At 47.9% G+C, this 19,721-nt stretch overlaps 1 long non-coding RNA gene across 1 annotated transcript in view; it reads left to right on the top strand.

Moving 5' to 3' along the window:
* The window catches only part of LOC110402153, a 185,504-nt gene that overhangs the window by 55,534 nt on the left and 110,249 nt on the right, over window positions 1-19,721 (top strand). Inside the window, exons 4-5 of the long non-coding RNA XR_002440930.1 lie at window positions 10,903-11,155; window positions 17,812-18,659. This is a non-coding gene — a long non-coding RNA (uncharacterized LOC110402153). The remainder of the gene's footprint in view (window positions 1-10,902; window positions 11,156-17,811; window positions 18,660-19,721) is intronic.

Genomic DNA, 19,721 nt, shown 5'->3' on the forward strand with positions numbered 1-19,721 from the left:
TGGGGGGAGGAGAAGCACCCTGCCTGTCTGTGGTGAGGACTGTGGGTCTGCCAGGGACTTGCAAGGAGGTGTGTGTAGCCGCACCTTGTGTGTCTGTGTTTGGCCCTCCGTGGATTTTCCCAAGCATTTTTGGGCATGATAACAAGCGTGGCAAAGAGATTTCTTCCCTTCAAATGAAAGCAAAACTGGAGATGAGGAGGATGAAAAGCAGGCAGCACTCACAGCAGAGGCAGAATGGAGTGCAAGACGGACAGAAGGAGCAGGATGGAACACCTGCAGAATGTCTCTTGGAGGGCCTGGCAATTCTGAGTTGCCCTGCTCCCACCCTGCTTGCCACACACCTCCAAAGCTCCCTGCAAATCGGGCTGCAAAAAAAGCGTGCTCATAATTGCTGCAGCGTTTATCTGCGCGGCATCGAGCCGCATCCAAATGGAGGAGCTGATGGATGTGGCTGCTTCGGTCCCACAGCTCCCTGTGCAAGAGCAGCTCCCGTGGAAGCCTCTTGCCCATGCAATGGATCCGGGTGGGGCTGTGCACCACTGCTAACAGCTCTGTGCTAAAGCGCGATGCTCTTGGGTGCGCTGTGTGATTCCGGACCATGCTCACCCCCCTGCTGCTCCCCTCTGTTTAGAACAGCTCTAATTGCTGTCAGATGGAGAGGGCTTTTTGGTCAGGTTTTTGCCTTAGCCGTGTGACACAGTCAAATCATAATATGAAAAGCCAAACTGTTGTGGCGTTGAGTGATTTTTCTCCCATGAACAACCCCATTATTTCACAGGGGCGCATTGTAACAGGTACGGAATTGGCGTTTTTGAGAGCCCTACAAAGACTTGCTTTCTCAGAGAAGGGCTGTCAGAGGCCTTCAGTGAAGCACAAAAGACTTGTGGTGAAGGGGACTTCTCAGCTGATTGCTTGATGGCTAATAGATTGCTAGTGTTGTATCCGGCGCAACAATGGGGAAATAATCCTCATGATGGCCCACGATTTTTCTTCATGTGGGAGTTCATGATACTCTATCTATTTTTAAAAGGAAAATAAAGAAGTGGAAGGACAGGAATTTACTAGACAAAAGCTAATACAGCTGGGCCCCCTCGAGCGTAGTTTTGGTCAAATTCCTCAGGTGCAGCAAAACTTGTTTAAGCTGGTTTGTGTTTCTGGGGGAGTTATGGCCCCATGGGTCCGGCTTGGTAAGCGTGATTCTTATGGATAAATAAGCACTGGTTTATTGAATACTGCTTTACACGTTTCATACGAGGATCTCTGTTTCGAGGCCAGAAGGGTGTGTTAGAAAATCACTTTTTTTTTTCTAGTGAGGTGTAACCAGATCGGGCTGTAAGGAATGGGTGGGCTCACACCGACTTCTCGGGTCTTGCAGCAAAGGCTTACCAGGAGACAGATAATCTCAGCATGCCTCCAGCTCAGCAGAAGCAAACGTCTTGCACCCGGAGGATCTCAGAGCTGTCTGACATGATTAAATATACGCTTGGTGTTGGAGGTGCTTTCCTGGAGGTGGTTCCTTAGGAAAACAAAGGTGGAGATAGCACAGACCAAGTCTTCATCTGTCAGGAATTTCCTATGGAGGAATGGCTGGCATGTTGCGTATCACGTCTTACTTATAATTTAAGATTTGATTTTATGAGCAACAGTGAGCAATTACTGTAGTGAAGACCACCACATATGATATTCCGTTCAGAACTTGTCACCCTGCCCGCAAGGACTACTTTCTGTCCCCGGTCACCTCGTCGCATTTACACATCAGTATGATGAGCGGCAAAATGGCGTTTATTGTTAAAAGCTACAAAACTATATAGTATATCTTATCTTTTACTAGACTGTTCCAGAAGCTTACACAGGCCCCTGACCAATCATATTGAATATCCCGCTCTGGCCACTCTCTTCCGAAAGGCCATACACGGAGTTGTTGTACACCTTGTTATGAAAACAAAGAAGGACAGCCTCTCCTTCTTACGACACGGGTTCAAGTAAAGTAGGTGAACCAATAGCAAGCATATGAGGAAGGACCTTCAGCGTTACAGCCCGAGTACTCAGTAACATGCCTACTACAAATTACGCCTGTGTTGTTTCATTAACCAGAATGATCACCACGTGACTTCAAGGTGATGTATGTATGAAGCTCTGTTTTGCTGGGAAATGCTCAGTATTTATGACAAAAAAATGTGGGGTTACAGAGAAAAAGTGAAGTTGGGAATGTGTGTTGCTAGCCATGCTTTAAGGAGCCTTGACCACCTGCTAAGATACCTGGTGCGACTGATGAGAAATATGCAGAAATTAATGACCAAAGTATCTCCTATGGCAGCCAAATGAACCTGGAGGAAGGGTGATGAAAATGCTGGTAGATCACTGAAATGTTTTGGGATCCATTCTGCTGATGCTGTAAGGCTCTGGATGGCCCACGATGCTGCACTGGAGCTCAGTGCTCCTGGGGCTGGGAGGAATGGGGTGCTCCACTGGGGTGCGGCCACACGCTGCGGCAGGGCTTACTCCTTTGCATGAAGTACCTTGAATTTTGCAGCTCGACCAAATCTGGCTGATGAAAATGTGGGTGTTTGCCCTTATCTTTACTGCTGCCCAGAGCCAGGCCCTGCATTTTGTTCTTTCATCTTTATCTCCCCTACCAAAGTTACGTGCATCTACCGGTGAAGTTAAAATTCATAATTCTCTGCTTTCCCCTGATGGAAAGATGTCTCGCTAAGTAAAAGCCCTTGGCAAAATATTAGTGGAATAAGTAAAAAAGAAAAAAAGCCTGACTCTTAATTCTTCTTCTGCATTCCTTATTCAGACTTCATAATTAGGCCCTGAAGTTTGTTATATTTGGGATTTCATAGTTTACTTTGTTCTTTTCAGGTGTTATCCCCCCTCCCAGAGCCTCCCCTTTGCATCCCAAATGACAGCTGCTGCTCTTTGGGCTGTGAATGTCAGAGATCCCCTGCTGCAGTGACCTCGGGGGCCTTCCCCTGCTGGTGTAGGGGCTGAGGATGGGATTCCAACAGGACAGGTCCCACCTCCCACTGGATGCGTCCCCCTGGGAGCAAGGAGCAGGTTCAGCCCAGGGGACATCCCACGGTGTCTTGAGAAGAAATTCTTGTGATTTGATCTGGTGCTTCTGACTGTGGACGCAAGCTCACCTGACCTTTTCTTTGGGTAGTTTGTGTCTGCCATCCCAGAGCAACTTTTTGTCCTCGTGGAAACCTAAATCGTGGCTCTGCGTGTATGTTTTCTGGTGGTTTATTTTTTTTTTCACCACCAGGTAAGTATTGATGCATTGAAGCTGGGCATGTATAGAACCAATGGCTGAAGGGGTCAGTGATGCTCTCAAGTTTTATTTATTTATTTATTTAACCTCCTTTTTAAAAAGGTTTTTAAAAAGGCTTTTTAACAGCACCTTCCTCTGATCGTTTCCCACAAATGATCGTGTCACGATCAGCCAGCTAGCGGCAGCGCCAATCTTCTCAGCCGTCCAAACATCAGCAGTCGTTATGAGCCCGGGACAATTTAAGTATAATTTAATAAAGACACCTCTATCTGTCTTTGTCAGGTGGGCTGACACCAGGATCCCAGGAATTACTGAGCGCAGGAGGCTGCTGGTGTGGTGCAGCACTGCCTCCCTCTCCCCATAATTGTGCCCGGTGCGTGCAGCTGGAGAGGAGCTGACCTTTCCTGGAGGCAGCGAAGTGCTCAGCTCAGAGCCTTCTGTTTTCCTTGCTCTCCTCGCTCCCTGCGCTTCGTTAGGCAGGCACCGGAGGGACAGGTTAATAAAAGGCAAGATTTAGCTCAGCCACTATGCAACAGAGCAGAAAAGCCAAAATCGATCAGCTGACCGTTCAGGTAATGCCTAGCCGCAACCTTCATACTCTGCTGCCTGGGGGGAGTGTGTGTGTGTGCTCCCTCCTGCTCAGGGCATGCATTTTAGGTGTGTGTTTGCAGTGCTTCTCGTTGGTATTGGGAAACATTTCTTCCCTCAAAGAGCGGTGCTGCACTGGCATAGCTGCCCAGGGAGTGGTGGGGTCACCTTCCATGGAGATGTTCAAGAGCCATGGAGATGTAGCACTGAGGAACATGGGTAATGGGCACAGTGGGGTGGGCTGGAGTTGGGCTTGGGGATCTCAAAGGTCTTTTCCAACCTGAATGATTCCACAATTCTGTGAGTTGGCACTCTGTGCCCAGCATCTTGTGCATCTCTCTGTTCCTGCCACACCTTCCGCCGTGGGCGATTGGGTTTGGGTAATGGTTACTTATGGTGAGGAGCCAGGAAGTTATATCAGCGCAGTGCCTGCCTTGGGAGCTGGGTTAGAATCTTTGTCTTAATGATAGCGGTTGTTCCATGTAATATTAAATTCCTGTGATGCCTTCATTATCCAGGCCATTGCTGTCCAACCTTGTGCCTTGCCTGAGCTGCCCTGAATAAAGAGGAAATGTCATGGGCCACATACAGAATGTACAGTTAATGAATATAAGTAACAAAACTTCATTTTTATGTTTGTATGTTTTTTAAGAAAACACTAAAAAAAAAGAGGTAACAAAAACATAAACCTAGCGGGTTGTACGTGGAAGATCTGGGCTAAAACTGCAACTGTCTAAAGCAATGGGCTGCTCTTTGTGGTGTGTGCAGAGGATGGCCTGAGTTCTGCTCTGCCTTGCTGCACTGCCAGCACCAAGCAGGGCAGTGCTCAGGGCAGGAGTTGGCCCCAGCCTGGCTCCAGGCAGCTCCTGGTGGGCCCCATGCAGCTCAGGGCCCCTCTCTCCCACATGGGAGGTACCTTCCACTGCAAAAAGCAAAAATGACCGTCACAGGAAGACTGTGGCACTGCTGCGAATGCAGCTCATGGATCTCCCCATCTTTCAGTTGTATGTTGCCATCTGTCTAAAAACAACGTGGGGGCACTTGTTTAGGAGGACGTACCGTTCTTCTCATTGGTTCCCTTAGGCGCAACTATTTGTGGAAAGCAAAAAGAAAATACTGTATTTGCTATGCTTCTATCAGTGCAGAATTAATTAAAATGGCAAGGTGCACCTACAGGAGAATTATGCTTTATTATTTTTCAGGACTCCGTTATTAAAAATAAGAAGCTATTAGCATTAGATTTATCTAGTATTAAATTTGCTGTTTAAAAAACTGCTCAGAAAGCCCATAAAGTCAAGCAGTTACTAATAGGCAATTTTAAGGCAACTGGATAACTGAAGTGTGAAAGTCTGCAATGCCCCAAAGGTCGGATGCCTCTGAGATTTGAGTTTTCTATCCAGCAGAAGTCTTAATGAATAGTTTAATTATACGACATATAATAACGCATTGGTTCAGTGAATCCAAGGAAGCTAGCGATTGCTGTTGCCTTGGATAATTTGTTTGAAAATAAGTTGAATTGTTAAAATAATCACTGGCTACTTCAAAAGGTTTTCATTGGCACTCTCATAGTTCACGGAACTAAATCATAAGCCAAAACCTCAGTGAGCTACAAGCGCTTAATTGGAGTATGTTTCTGTGAGTTTGCTTTTTCCAGTCTGATAACAAGACCGTGATGGATGCAAACAAGCTCTGGAATTGAAGTTGGTCAACCGATCAATTGCAAATGTTTGAGGCAGCATGTTGCAGCCTTTACTCCTGGCTGTTTGGCAGCGGGCACCTCTGTGACCTTGCGGCACTCCAGGCACGTCCCTCACTGCATCTGTGAGAAAACATGCTCTCACAAAGGTGGAAGACCTCTCTATGATAAGGCTAAGATCCTTGGAGACGTTAAGGTTTCTAATTTTAGGTTGATTTCAGTGAGCATTAGGCACCAAAGACTCTTGGCTTGAGGCAGGATCCTGTGCCCCGCTTCCTCTGTTTCATGATTGGTATTGGTGCCTGAGGTGTCCCCAAGTGTGATACCACTTCAGGGGTTGTTCAGTGTCTGCACTCCCTGGGTGACTGCATATGGATGTAACTGGAAAAGGGTTTTCCCGAATGGAGGTTGAGGCGAGGTGGGAGTTGGCCTCTTCTCTCGGGTAAAAGAGATAGGATGAGAGGTAATGGCCTCAAGAAGTGCCAGGAGAGGGTCAGTTTGGATATTAGGAAACCTTTCTTCTCCCAGAGAGCGGTTGGGCACTGGCACAGGCTGCCCAGGGAGTGGTGGGGTCACGGTCCCTGGGTGTGTCCAAGGAAACAGTAGATGTGGAACCAAGGAGCATGGTTTAGTGGGCAATATTGGTGGTAGGTGGATGGTTGAGCTAGATGATCTTAAAGGTTTTCTCCAAGCTTGGTGACTCTGTGATTTCCCAGAACAGTCTCTATAGGCATATAAGTAGCACTTCAGTGTTTTCCTCTTTGTTAGTAACACAGCTTTATTTGTAGCTCCTTTTCCAAGCCAGAAGGAGTAACGATAGGAAGAGCTGAGGAATGCATCCCAAAAACTCTTGGAGCTCGGAGGATGGATGCAGCGTTGCCACAAGTAGCAGGGACTCCACAGCCTCCCCCCAGAGCATGGCGATGTCACGGCTGCTGCAGTGGCATTGTTCTGCATGGAACTACCAGTCTATTTTTCACTTGAGCAAGCAGGCACAAAGGAGCACCATCTGACATCATTTATCTGGGCTTTCAAAATGTCTTCGGCCAAATCCCAGAACACAGAGTAGGAATAAATGGCCATTTGACTATGGCAAAAGGTTAACAGTAGGGTGTCCAGAGACTTCCACCTGGGAACTCTTGCTGTCTGGCATGCTAATTAACCATACGGGGAAGGGAATGATTGCTGATGTGGTACATTTGCAGATGATAGAGTTATTTAGATCAGCCAAAGCTGCAATTCTCTGCTCTAAAGGGACCCTAATGAAGCAAGGTGATCAACAAGATGATGGCAAATAAAAGCCAGCACTGTGAAATACAACTTATGTAGGACAGAATAATTTGGAAAACCCATGTGTCTGGAACTAATGTCAGAGACATGAATCAGAACCGTGGTTTGGAAAGGACTGCTGGGGCCTCCCCCAGCCTCTTTGCAGCCCTGCACTGCTCAGCCAGGGCTTAGGGTAAGGCTGGCAGCTGGCAAGGATGGTGAGTTTTGGGGTGCCCACCCTGATGTCCGGTTGGCAGCCTCTGAATTGCAGATTCTGGCTGTTCCTCCTTTAACCACTGACCTCATCAAGGGCAACTGGCAGGGGGAATATGCTCTTGCATAACCTGTGCATGTTGGTAGAAGCCTTCTTCATTTTATCTTTGGGAAAGAGCAGTACCTGACAACTTCAGAAACATCAGAACAGCTCTCCCCGGACCACAGCCCCTTCTCCTACTCACTACAGCCATTTTAATGGACGTTACCCCAGTGCCCAGCTCAGGTTAGATACTGAGAAACACTATTCCCAAAGAGCAGTGCTGCACTGGCACAGCTGCCCAGGGAGTGGGGTAGGTCACCATCCCTGGAGGTGTTCCAGAACCATGGAGATGTGGCACTGAGGGACACGGGCAGTGGGCACGGTGGGGTGGGCTGGGGCTGGGCTTGGGGATCTCGAAGGTCTTTTCTAATGGGAACAGTTCTATGAAACAGACACATCTGGCTGGGAGATGAGCTCACCCGGGCACACGACGTACAGCCAGGGGTGCCCACTGCCTCTGCCCCTTGAGCCCCAGCCGCGCTCCTGGCCTGGTGCCCCTGCAGCTCCTTCACTGCTCCTTCTCCCACTGATGAGTTTCAGGCTTGTGCCGCTGGAGTAAATGATAAGTGGCGTGGTTAGAATTAAGAAATTAATATGAGTGGTTTTTAAATTGTGTAGGAGTTCTGTGGCAGGTTTAAAGGTGATCAGACAGCGGGCAATGAGCTGAATATTGATTTTTCTCTATGACAAAAACTATCTTTCTGTACTCGGCCGTCAAATAAACAAAACCAACAACACGAATTAAGGGGGCATGTCCAATAAATCCCATGTTTATAAAATAGAAGGATTCTACAGGGCAGATTAATTATGGATGGCAATTAATTTGAGCTGCGAACAGCTCGAATCATGAATATTTTAGTGGAAGTTCACCTACAGCCCCAGCCCTGGAAATTACATCTCGCGTTCCAGGGCTTGCTTTTATTCTGAAAACATTGCTTCCATTTGTGAATGGAAGCAACAACTCATAAACACTGCAATAATCATGCAGCACCACATGCTTTCTTGATTTCTGTATGCCGGGTGAGTCATCCCCGTTATTTTGTATTACAATGTTATCAGAATGGATCTCATGATTATAATGCATGTAAAGCTTAGCAAGGAAATACTATATAAATTTTTAATATAATTTTCTATTCAATGCTCATGTTTTGTAGCGCACAGAGGCAAATTATTTTAACTAGTTTATGCCAGAGTGCATAGCTGCTGTTTGAGTAGCTTTATCTCCATCATTTGAAACTCAATGTGATGAGAAAATACTTAATACATAATTTTGGGAATACCGTGCCCCATACAGACCATGTGAAGATTCTCTGTAGTATATAATTGTCTACTTTTCCATTTGATTTTTCATTTCATCCCGGTGATGGCCAAATGAGAGGCAATTTTCACAGAAATTCAGCGTTTTCCACCACGTTCAATGCAGAAGTGAAGTGCCAGCGCTCTGTCTCATCATGGGTTCTGTGTGTCTGAAGGTTGAAGGAGCTTCAGGGTGGTGATTTATTTCCAAATCCCAGTAGCCCAATGATGAGGATTTCCTGGAACCCTAGTAAACCTCATATATATTTTTCATATTTTTCATGTTTTGGAATGACCTTTCAAACTGGTGAGAACTGTGAGGTGCAGTGAATTCAGGCTTTGCTAGCAGTATCCAGAACATGTTTTATGGGCAGAGCTTCCCCTCTCAGCCCCTCTGTTGCTCTCTGTGGGCTGCACTGAGCAGACACCGCTGAGCAAAGCCCGGCCAGACCAGTGGGAAGGCTGAGCAGCAGACACACCAACAGAAGGCTGAGGTTGGACTTGATGATCTTGAAGGTCTTTTCCAATCTGAGCAATTGTGTGGTTCTATGAAGCGCCAGCCCAAAAAGGAAGAGAATACCAGCAGCACTCTAGGATGACGCTCGAGCTCGGTCCAGCTGCAGGTAGCAGAGCTGCAAGGCTGTTAGAAGCACAACACTGAGATAAGTTGGTTGCGTGTGAACCTGGAGCAGTAGATACTGCTCGAAAGCAAGGAACAGTAAACGTGACATTGTTGTTCCGTTTCCTGAGAGTTTCTGGCCTTCCACTGACTCGCCATCTGTCAGAAGAAAGCGCACAAAAAAACTGCCTGGGTATGGAGTGCTCTGACTGCAGTGTTAATTAAGAGGAAGTTTCTCATAACTGGGGAAGCCAGCGGTATGGGAATAGCAAATGAGTGCACCTTGAGGAAAGGCGTAGTGGAGCTCTCGGATGGGAAATAATCCCTGTCAATTCCCAAAGCCTCTGGCAATGTTTAGTCTCTCCGCTGTGAGCCAAGCTGTTAGTGCTGGGATTGGGGGCACTGCAGGGAAGGAGAGCCCTGGGCAGCAGGTGGAGGGGCTGCCCCTCGGCAGATAATGAGTTGGGGAGGGCAGGAGATTTGTGTGCTGCTGCCTGCGGGCAGGGTTGTGGCAGTGGGATGCAAGGGGAGGACGGCTTCAGAGGCTGCTTGGTTCCCAGCTGCTGCAGTGTGACGAGTCCTCCGTGCACACACAGACACAGGAGGCAACGTAAATAACCAGAGCTGAGGTCGGGCTGCCTGCTGTGCATCCAAAGGTTAGCATGGACAGAAGGCACACCAGGCCTGGGCTCAGTTTCCAGCCCTGCCTGTGGATGGTGAGGAAGGGCAGGAGGGGCCTGGTTGCCAGGCCACGCTGCTCCTCGGTGCTGTTGGCTTCTCATGGAGGAGCTCCCTCCAAAGTGAGAAATCCACGGGTTGGTATCACAAGGAGCAAGCGGGGGACGTCCGAGGCAGTACAGCTTCCAAACTGGATTTTAAAAAGGAAGCTGGCTTTGTTAGCACTAATTTAGTTCCAATTCTGAATGGTTACTTGAGAAGAAAAGCTCTCCTTGTGAGACACTCGCATGCCCGACTCTTTCAGCTGCAGAATAAGAAAGCCTCTTTTCAGATTTTCTGCTTAAAGCAGATTAGATGAGATTTCATATTCTTGATTTATTTGTTTACGTATTTATTTGCTTTTTAAACCTGAGGGTAAAAAAACACGAGCAGATTTTAAGTTCTTTCATCTCCAGGAACAGCAATTTCATTTCGAACCTTCCTTATATGACACAAAGCAAAAAATCGTGATTCCCTTTTCCATTTTAATAGCCTTCAAAATCTACTGCACGAAGTTCAGAAACTCGAAGCTGCGGTGCAATGTGCACAGCTCTGCTACAGAGCTGGGAAGGGCTTCTGCCTGCTGCTGGTGCGAAGCTCCCTGGACCCTGTTCCTCTTTAATTAGAGGATGTCTGAAGACAAAAGTCTGTGTTTTGATTTCTAGGTTACCGTTGGCATTGGCTCTAGACAACACTCATTGGTTTTATTAAAGTGACAGATGTGTTTAAGGAGGAAACAAAGGCCTCTCGTGGCAGAAGAGGACCACTACCTGCCCCAGTGATGCACGCAGAGGATTGTCACTTGGTTCTCTGTCTGCATTCCCTAATTCTGCTCTTTGTGGCCACGATGCTGGCTGTGATCTCTTGCTGATGTTCCCCCGGACAGAAGTCACACTCAGAGCCGTGATGCTCACAGTGAAATCTCCCACCTCTGGAGCAGCCTTTGCTCCTGAGCCTGGGGGTTTGACATTCGCTTTTAGAGTTACCTTACATTTAAATTCATCTTCTTAATTTGCCAAGGTGATCAACAAGCCAGAGAGCTCTGTTGTCCTCTCATCTGCACCTACGTGCCCCTGGCGTTTGTGCCACCTGCGGCCTTTATACTCTGTCTTTATGTTCCTTCCCAGTTCACTGACCAAACGCCGTGCAGCCTGGGCTGAAGGCAGCTCCTTCGGTGCCCCATCGTGATGCAGCAGCACGCCGACACAGAGCTGCAGTGCCCTGGGACCCAGCAGCCCCTTGTGAATCCCTGCAACCATGCTGCAGGGCTGTGCTGCATCCTACTTGCTGTACTGCAGGGCAGGAAAGTGATGCTTCGCTTCCTGCAGTAAATCCAGAGAGCTGGGCTAATCCTTCCTGCAGGAGGTGTCCATAGAGGAGGTAAGGAGGCCTCAAGTCACAAATGTGGCCCTTTTTGTTGGAGATACAGCGGTGGGGAGGGACTGGAAGGAGTCAGGGCTGCAGAACAGCCCTGCATTTTGCCTATATTTCAGGAAAGCAAGCTGCTTCTGCTGTGCTGAGGACTTTTGCATTTGTATGCCAAAGGAAAGGACCCAGTTAATGCCTGCGTTGTTATACCATGTCATTCACATGACACATTTGTGCTCTATTATGTATTTCTGATGTGTTTGGGAAAATATATTGCAAGAATTTTGTTAAAAGATTTGTTAAAATGTATGGAAGCAAGTACTTCACGGTAATTTTCCCATACAGAAGAGAAGTCTCAGGCATCTCACTGCCTTACAACACTTCCTTCTCTGTGCCAGGACCCTGATTGAGATTGACTCTCAGGTAAAGACCGGCACCAGAGATTTAACACTCCAATTAATGCGTCCCAGACTGACATTCGGAGAAGGTTTTTTTCTTAAAACTGCCAAAACATAAATCTCTGCCCGAGTGGTAGCAGTTTGTGGTTCAGTACTGAGTGCTACCGATGTCTATTTCTCGTCCTACCCAAAGAACAGACAGTGACTGCTGCTGGAACCTGGGCTGAGGGGCTTGCTAAGACAGCCTCAGCTGATCCTTGTAAGGGGTGGGGGCTTGTGCTCGCTGCCTGGAGGAGGGGCTGGAGCTGAGTTGGTGCACGGGGTCCCTCCATCTCTCTGTCTCCTTTCTGTCCTTTCCACACACAAGTTCTTTTAAAATAAATCTTTCTTTCCGGCTCAACGAAAGCTTCACTTTTCGTTACTTTTCACTTTTTTTAAAAAGTAACCATTTTTAATTGAGCATTTACCGATCCTCCAACCTATCTAAAGTAAACATTAACTGTGTTAAACAGCAAAACGACCTTGTTCCTCTCCTGAATACGAGGCTGCAGCTTCTTGCGTTCCACTCGGTCCAGGCTCCCCTGGTGGCACTTTTGGGGCCCAGGAGCTGGGGGATACCTGCTGCCAGCTGTGCTGTGTCACAGCATCACCACCATGGGCACTAACCAGCACCAACCACCACAGCCCTGCCCTGGTACCACCACATCCCTGTCCTTTGTTTGACCATAGCCCTGCCCTGGTACCACCACAGCCCTGTCCCTGGTACCACCCGGGGGTCAGTGCCCACCTTGGGGCAGCTGGCAGGCTGCAGAGCTCCCTCATCTCCCAGGGCTGTGGTTAATGCATGCTTTTGTCTGCACATCCCCACAGCAGCAGCAGGCGCGGTGCCACCCGGACGATTGTCCCGGGTACGATTAAATAAAATAATGAAATAGGGCCTATTCCTTTTTAATTAGATTGCATCAGAGCTTCTTCCATTACAGAAAAGATGATTCGGTTCAATTAGCTTTATTCTCAGATGTGAAGCATTCTAACTTCTTCTTTTTTTCCTTTCCTTTGCTAAATTAATTTAATTAAAAAAACGCTATTTTTTTTGAAGCAGGGTGCTGTAGCTTCAAGGAATGGATTTTCATATGCAGAGTACTTGGGAAAAAAAAGCAATGAAAATAATTTTGATAAGTAAGCCTCAGACTCAATATCTCTATTGTTGCTCGTGCCCTGAGGTTATATTTTTAATTGCATGTAATAAATATAACTTTATTAATTAGAAATTATCTGGAAAGGAAAGAGACATTTTTTTTTCCTGCTTTATGGTATACAGAGGCTTATAATAAAATCACTGCTCCTGGGGGGGAGCTCCATCTGATCTACCTTTCCTACCTTTCTTTTTGTGCTCTGAGGCTGCCAACAGAATCAAGAATGTAATTTTTTCTTTCTTGGTTTTCTTTTTTTTTTCTTTTTATCTTTTTTTTCCTTTTCTGAGAATTGGAGAAGCGGGATTTCAGCCTTCAATTGCAGGGGGCTTGGGAAGATTTGTGTGAGACCCTTCCTCACGGAGGCTGTTCCCCCTGGGCCTGCGATGGGCGTTCACTGTCTAAGGAAACAGCATGCCCATACTTTGTAATGGTTTTTTTCACCTCGTGTCAGATTTTTACATCTTATTTTTTTTTGCAATGCTATGACATTTATTTTTGACTCTGCAAGGTATCTTTCATATGCAAAATAGTAACTGGGGGGTAATGATGGGATTTAAGATGGAGGCCTTCGGTGTGAGATATAAGAAAAAATGAGAGAAGGAAAACGTGTATATTTCAGATATCTTCCCTGAAGGGACTTTCTGGCTGTACAGGGCAAGTTGCTTTCGCCTGTAGGTAATAAGATTGAGAGGCTTTGATTTATTTTTTCTAGATTTCATAATAAGAGTGAGAAAAACTTCCCATAGTTTGGGCAGTGTCCCTGCCAGAGCCTTCCCATTTGCCAGCATGACAGAGGCTCTCCCAAAGCGGGACAATCTGCAGACGCTTTGATCATCCCAACGAGACCAACAAATTCATTTCCCATCCTATCCTGTGCACTTTAATGTTCGTATACACGTTTCTCAACCGAAAACCTCAAGGAGCTCTTTTATGCTCATTTGCATAGGTTCACAAGGGCCCACCTTCTGCGTTTACTAAGGACCGTCTTGGATGGCATCGCTTCCTTCTGCTGTATCAACTGCACCACTCAGCTTGGTGTCGTCAGCAAACTGCTCAGGGTGCACTCAATCCCATCATCTGTATCACTGATAAAGATGTTAAAGAGTAATGGTCCCAAGATGGACCCTGGGATCCAGCAGCACCATTGCTGCAGTCTCTCCTGAGCACTTACTGAGATCCTGGCACAGGCAATGTAGATATTTACTGAAAGAATGTCCCTATGGGAGTAGCAAAGCCTTTCAAAAATGCACACCTTTTTTACTGGAGCTTTTTAAATTCCACTGACAGAAGACGAACAGGGGTATGAATGTCAGCCCTTTGCACCCCGAGGGCATAGTGCTCTGCTTGGGTGTGAGTTTCCCTCCACGAGCTGGCACTGGGTGGTGGCACATCTCTCCAGTACCAGAGCTGGTCCTGCCTTGTGTCTGCTGCCAACTGGGCAGTGGGTGGTGGTTCATGCTCTGCACATTGGGATAGGAATATTTTCAGAATTAGATACCTAGGTACATAAATAATCATAATTTCATATATATATTAGATGAGTCACCATTAACAGGACCAAAGCAGCAGGAACCAAACTTGCTACGTGACCCTTTGCCCCACTGCTCCCCTGGTTGCTGCACCAAGTTGCTCTGGGGAAACCCAGTGCCTTCTGATGGCAGTACTCTGCAAACTGAAATAAAGGAGAAGGGAAAGGAGCTCTGAGACGTCCCACAAGGCACAGCCAGGGCATGGCTGCACAGCAGCAGTGGCTGGTGTGCTCTGGTGAGCAGCAGGGTGCTGGCTGCTCTGCCCCCAGCTGCTCATGGCCAGCCTGTTCCCCAGGATTCAGGAGGAAAGGCTCTAGAGAAAATATGCAAGGAACAGTGCCGGCCTTTTGGAAAAGTTCCTTTCTTCCTTTCTTTTCTGCAGTACCGACATAACTCCTCTTTGATGTCTTCTCTTCCGGGCTTTGCTGTGCGTGCTGTTCTGCAGAGATGAGGGGAGAGAACTTCAGTTCTTCATGGCAGGGGTGCGTGGATGCGAGGGATGGGAAGATTCAAAGACTCCACCAATAGGCATAGATTTCCAAATAATCTCCTTTCAAGCTTGGTCAGAGTGAAACTCCGGTCATGGCTATTGCCCATAATGATGTAACTGTAATTGCTTCTCTGTACAATGGTACTAAATTAAATTCACAAAAGTCAAGGTCCTTTGCATTTAAGTACCATTCAGCAAGGGGTTTAATGGCTGTTACTTTAGCCACTTTCATTCCTTTCAGTGGACAACAGTTGTTTGTCTGACTGCTGTTAGGAAACATCAAGACAAGACAACCACTTCTCCAGCATGCATGGGAACACCATTTCCTGGGACTGGAAATGGGAAGGAATGAGGCTGCTGCCTTCGGGCATGGTACCCTTGGGCAAGGAGTGTCACTTAGCCAGGATGGCACTGGGCTCCTCCTAGGCACCCTGCAGTGGGAGGGATGGGGAAGCTCTGAGGTGGGTTGCTGTGGGGGCCATGATTAGGGGCATCTAGTGATGGTGAGCCCAGGGGTTGCTGCTTGTAGCGAGCATTCACTGACTTCAGCCAAAATTTCACAGAATCATAGAATGGTTGGTTTGGAAGGGACCTTAAAGATCATCCAGTTCCAACCCGCTTTGTGGACAGTGTTGCCAGCCACCCACTAAAGCAAATGTAGAGGTTGCTTTTCTATTGCCTCAGGTTTTTTTTGGGCCACACAGAAACAAAGGTGGGTTAAAACAATGTCATGAAATACAACCATGTTCTTAAGCTTAGAGTTAAATAGGTTGGGAAATCCATCATTTTCATGTGCAAGCACTCATGTAAAAATGATAGATGGCCCTACAGATGGTCAGCTAAGCCTTCTCCACACTTTAATTAGAGCTCTTCAGTAGCTCACCAAGTTTTTTGGATTGAATTTTTACTTTCAGATGTTCAGGTCCTAAAGCGACACATCATGAAGGTGCATTGGACATGGAAGTACCATGCCCCATCCCTGGAGTCATTCAAGGTCAGGGGATGGGCTCCGAGCACCTGATGGAGCTGTGGGCACCCCTGTGCATTGCAGGGGACTGGACCAGATGGCCTTTAAAGGTCTCTTCCAACTCAAACCATTCTGTGATTTTATGATTCTGGAAAGAGCTGGGTGTGCAGGTGTGCAGCAAGTGTGGAGCCGTGCTGAGCCGTGCTCTGGAGGCTGGCTATGCTGTGCCATGCTGTGCTGTGCTGTTCCATGCCGTGCTGTGCTGATCCATGCCATGCTGTTCCAAGCCATGTCAGCTGCCTGCAGGATGCTCTGCCCTCAGCACCATGAGCTGCAGGATGCGGTGCACACAGGGACGCAGCTCAATCAGCTCTGCTTGCTGCTGCCTGCCCAACGCTGTTCCTGATTAAGTCTTCAAGTGCAAAGCAACATGAGGTGAGGGAGCTCAGTCCCAAGAAATTATCTTTCCATTAAATTCCTTGTCATAAATGAAGGGGAAGGCGGTTAATTCAAACAAAGGTGAATGAGATAAATTTACTGTAAATCCCTTCTGGGCTGCCCCTTTGCTCCAGTTCTGAACTGCAGCAGCATGTTGCGGAGCCTGTAGCACCAGTGCTATTTGATCAGGCAGGTCAATACTTCCGTCCCTCCAAGCTGATGGCACAGTGAGTGGCTTCATCCCCCTCAGTAGGAAGGCACACATTGCAATGAACCTCCCACAGAACTCCCACAGTTCGTCTAATTTATGAACAAGGCCCTTGATTAAATTGCCATTATTGGATACTGCACGCGAAGCAGAGGCAGGAGGATTCTTAGGGTGTGGGTTTGAATTATTGAATAACATCTGTTGTGTCTGAAGCCAGCTCTGCCCTCACGGAGCAGGGCTGTGGCTGGGCAGGTCCCAGTGGCAGAGCAGCAGAGCAGGGCTTGGCAGCTGTTTGTCATCAGGCTGTTGTGCCACAGCCAGGTGGCACGGGTGTCACACAACCGTTGCAATACGCAGCAGTGCCAGAGAGATGCAGCAGTTTCTCAGCAGCTCTTCTCTCACACTTCTCCCCCTTTCCTGTGCTCTGGAATGGGGCAAACATGAAGCCGGCCCTTCTGGAGCTGTGCTGGGGCCATGGGCTGTGCACCACCAAACTGTTCTGCCTGCAGTGTGTCCATTCTGATGGATGAAAGGCTGCAAAGGGGCGTCAAAATCTGATTGTATTGGTAAAGTCACGGATGTGAGAGAGATCACTGTGTGATCTCCATTCCTATACACTAGGTTGTTAGGTGATCCCTTGCAGTGATGTGAGAAGGCAGGTGGGCAGTTTGGGTCAGGATTCAGCAGTTCCGTTTGCAGGTTGTGAGTTGCTGCGTGACTCCAGGCCAATAACCTCATTTTTCTGTGCATACCTTCTACACCTATAAAGAGGGGATGCTGGTGGTAAATCTTTCTGCAAATAAGTGTGATGTTATGAGGCCGCACAGTGATGAGACACCCCAACAGTACAACATTTGAGAGATGTATGACATTGAGATCCTATAAATATTTAAAGGCAGTGTATATTGACACAGACAAAGAGATAGAAGTTCATACTGTGCACACAAAGTGTAATCCTGCAGGTCTGGTTTCAGCAGGTTCTTTGAGGCCAAAGGCATGTTAATAGCAGATAGCCTTGAAAGGTAAACGGCATGGCCAGGGGAATAGAGCATACCTGTTTGTTGGGATGACACTTGGTGAAAGAGTTGGAAGAATCCCTGCTTTGGGAGGAAAATGTGGGCTCTTAGCACTGATCCTGGTGTTCAGGGGCAGGCATAAGCCCGCTGCTAGGCAGGAGGAAATGAAGACAGACGATGCCCACAGTACCCACCACCCCAGCAACAAGAAGAAACCAGGGCCTGAAAAGAGGTATTTCCTATCCAAAGGCAGCTCACTGTGTGTGGAATGTAAAAGCCCTGCTGGTGTTACAGAGAGAAGGGGAGCCGAGGTTCAGTCCCAGGGTCTCCCAGCAGCAGCTCCCAGCAGCGTGGCCACCAGGAACGGAGCGCTGATGGGAAATGGGGAGCTGCAAAGTGGGAGGTTTTTCTCTTGGCTTGTTACAGGAAAAGATTAAATACACCTCTCATCGTGGAATGCCATAGAAGCAAATGTAAGCTCTAAGAAGAAAGAAAAGTAAATGAGAACAGAGAGAAATGATGTGAATAAATGGAAAGAATGCAAACAGGTAAGTAGGCAGTAAGTTAGGAGATAACTGTATTATTTTAAACAAGGATAATGAGAAAGGTTCGAGCAAATGGCATAAGGGTTCATGTTTGATTGGAATGCTCTTTCCACCCCTTCAAAGGGGTAAAATGTTGCAGCAAGGGGAATTCTGGCATAGAAAGACCTAGAGCTGCAAATGGCAGAGCAGTACTGCGGAACCACTGAGCAGCCCACTTGTCAGCAGGCCGTGTTCTCCTTCACCACTCAGTGCTGCCAGCCACCTGACAGGAGAGCTCTGAAATAAGCAAATGACAGCAGGAATAAGTGGAGATGAAGCACGGCGGTGCTGCAAGGTGAGCAGCTGCTGGGCTGCCAGGTTTGGCTCTGGGGACGGGATGGGCACACGGAGGAGCAGCGGCGGTTCCACGCTGCAGTGCCTCTTGGCAAGTGCTTGTGGACGGAGCACTAACACCCCGTGCTAAGCCCCCCCTGCAACTTCCACGTCCTTGGCATTGTAGGGTGACCGCATGTAAGCGCTGACCCGCAGCGTTTGAGCTTTCCGACCAGCATGACACCGATGAGGCGTAATTACACTTTGTGGTAATAATTACATACCATGTGGCAAAATCTGATGAAGCGCTTTAGAGCTCCGAGAGCCCAAAACCGCAGCGTCTTCAGCACCTGCCAGCAGCAGCTGAGCCAGCCCTGTGCTGGAGAAAGGTTTCATTTGGCCGGGGTGGAAGAAGAGGTGAGCGCCGATTTGATTGTTAGCCCATTTCTGTGGCCGTCTCCAGGTCACTCTGCCTCTCCCATGGCCATTCTGTGTTTGCAGTGGGAGTACTTCATGGGGCAGGGCGGCCCTGTGCTCAGGATGCTATGGGGGAGCGGCAGACAGGCTGCCCAGGGAGCGGTGGGGTGCCCATCCCTGGGGGTGCCCAGGAACCAATGAGATGTGGCACTGAGGGACGTGGTCAATGAGGAATAGGGGGGGGGGGGGCTGGGGCTGGGGCTCTCAGAGGCCTTGTCCAACTGGAATGATTCCGTGATTCTAAATAAATGTGCTGGACGCAGTGGGAAGATCCAGATTTCACAGGGGGAAGTGTTTCCCATGCGTCCTTAGGCTACAAAAGTACCAACAGTTTGGCTTGATGCATGTGGCAATACTGGGGGCCATTTGTGTGCGGTGCCTTTAGAAAGCAGCTTGCCAGTGTTATGACAAAGTCTGTCCCACGTGGCCATGCCCACCCCACACCCCATCAGAAATAAGGCCTTTCTGGCAGCACACAGAAACGTGCCCTGCCGGAGGATACAGCAGCACTCAGAGTGGTCAAACTGTGCTAATACCTACACAGCCACGTGGGGAAGATGACATTTGCAGCTTTTGTACGTTGATGGTTTAAGTCGGTGCAGGTTTGCTATTACAAGTCAAAATTACAATAGCTCGCAATGCTGCGGCAGTAAAATGCGCAGATTTTTAATTTCATTGCAGATTAGAGTGAGCCGGGGCTTAGGCTGCGTGTTTGAAAAATGACATACTTCATAAATATTTAGTGTGTCAGACTGGCAAGTGCAGATGTGTCATCGTAAAATTTGAAGAAAATTGGTCTTCCTCCAGCCATTCATAACTTTCAAGCAAGCCATCGCAGTAATGAAAATTGATCAGTGCCAAATGTCCAAACAGAAAATGTCAGCCAGCAACTTGATCCTGTTTGTCAAAACCTGGACGAGGCTTTGGTTGAGGCCAAAGCTGGATCCTTTGCAGGGGTCTGAGCGCTGGTTCCATCTGGTGCCAGTACGTGAGAGATGCTGG

The sequence above is a fragment of the Numida meleagris genome, chromosome 6 (genome assembly GCF_002078875.1).
Source record: "Numida meleagris isolate 19003 breed g44 Domestic line chromosome 6, NumMel1.0, whole genome shotgun sequence".
Lineage (NCBI taxonomy): Eukaryota > Metazoa > Chordata > Aves > Galliformes > Numididae > Numida > Numida meleagris.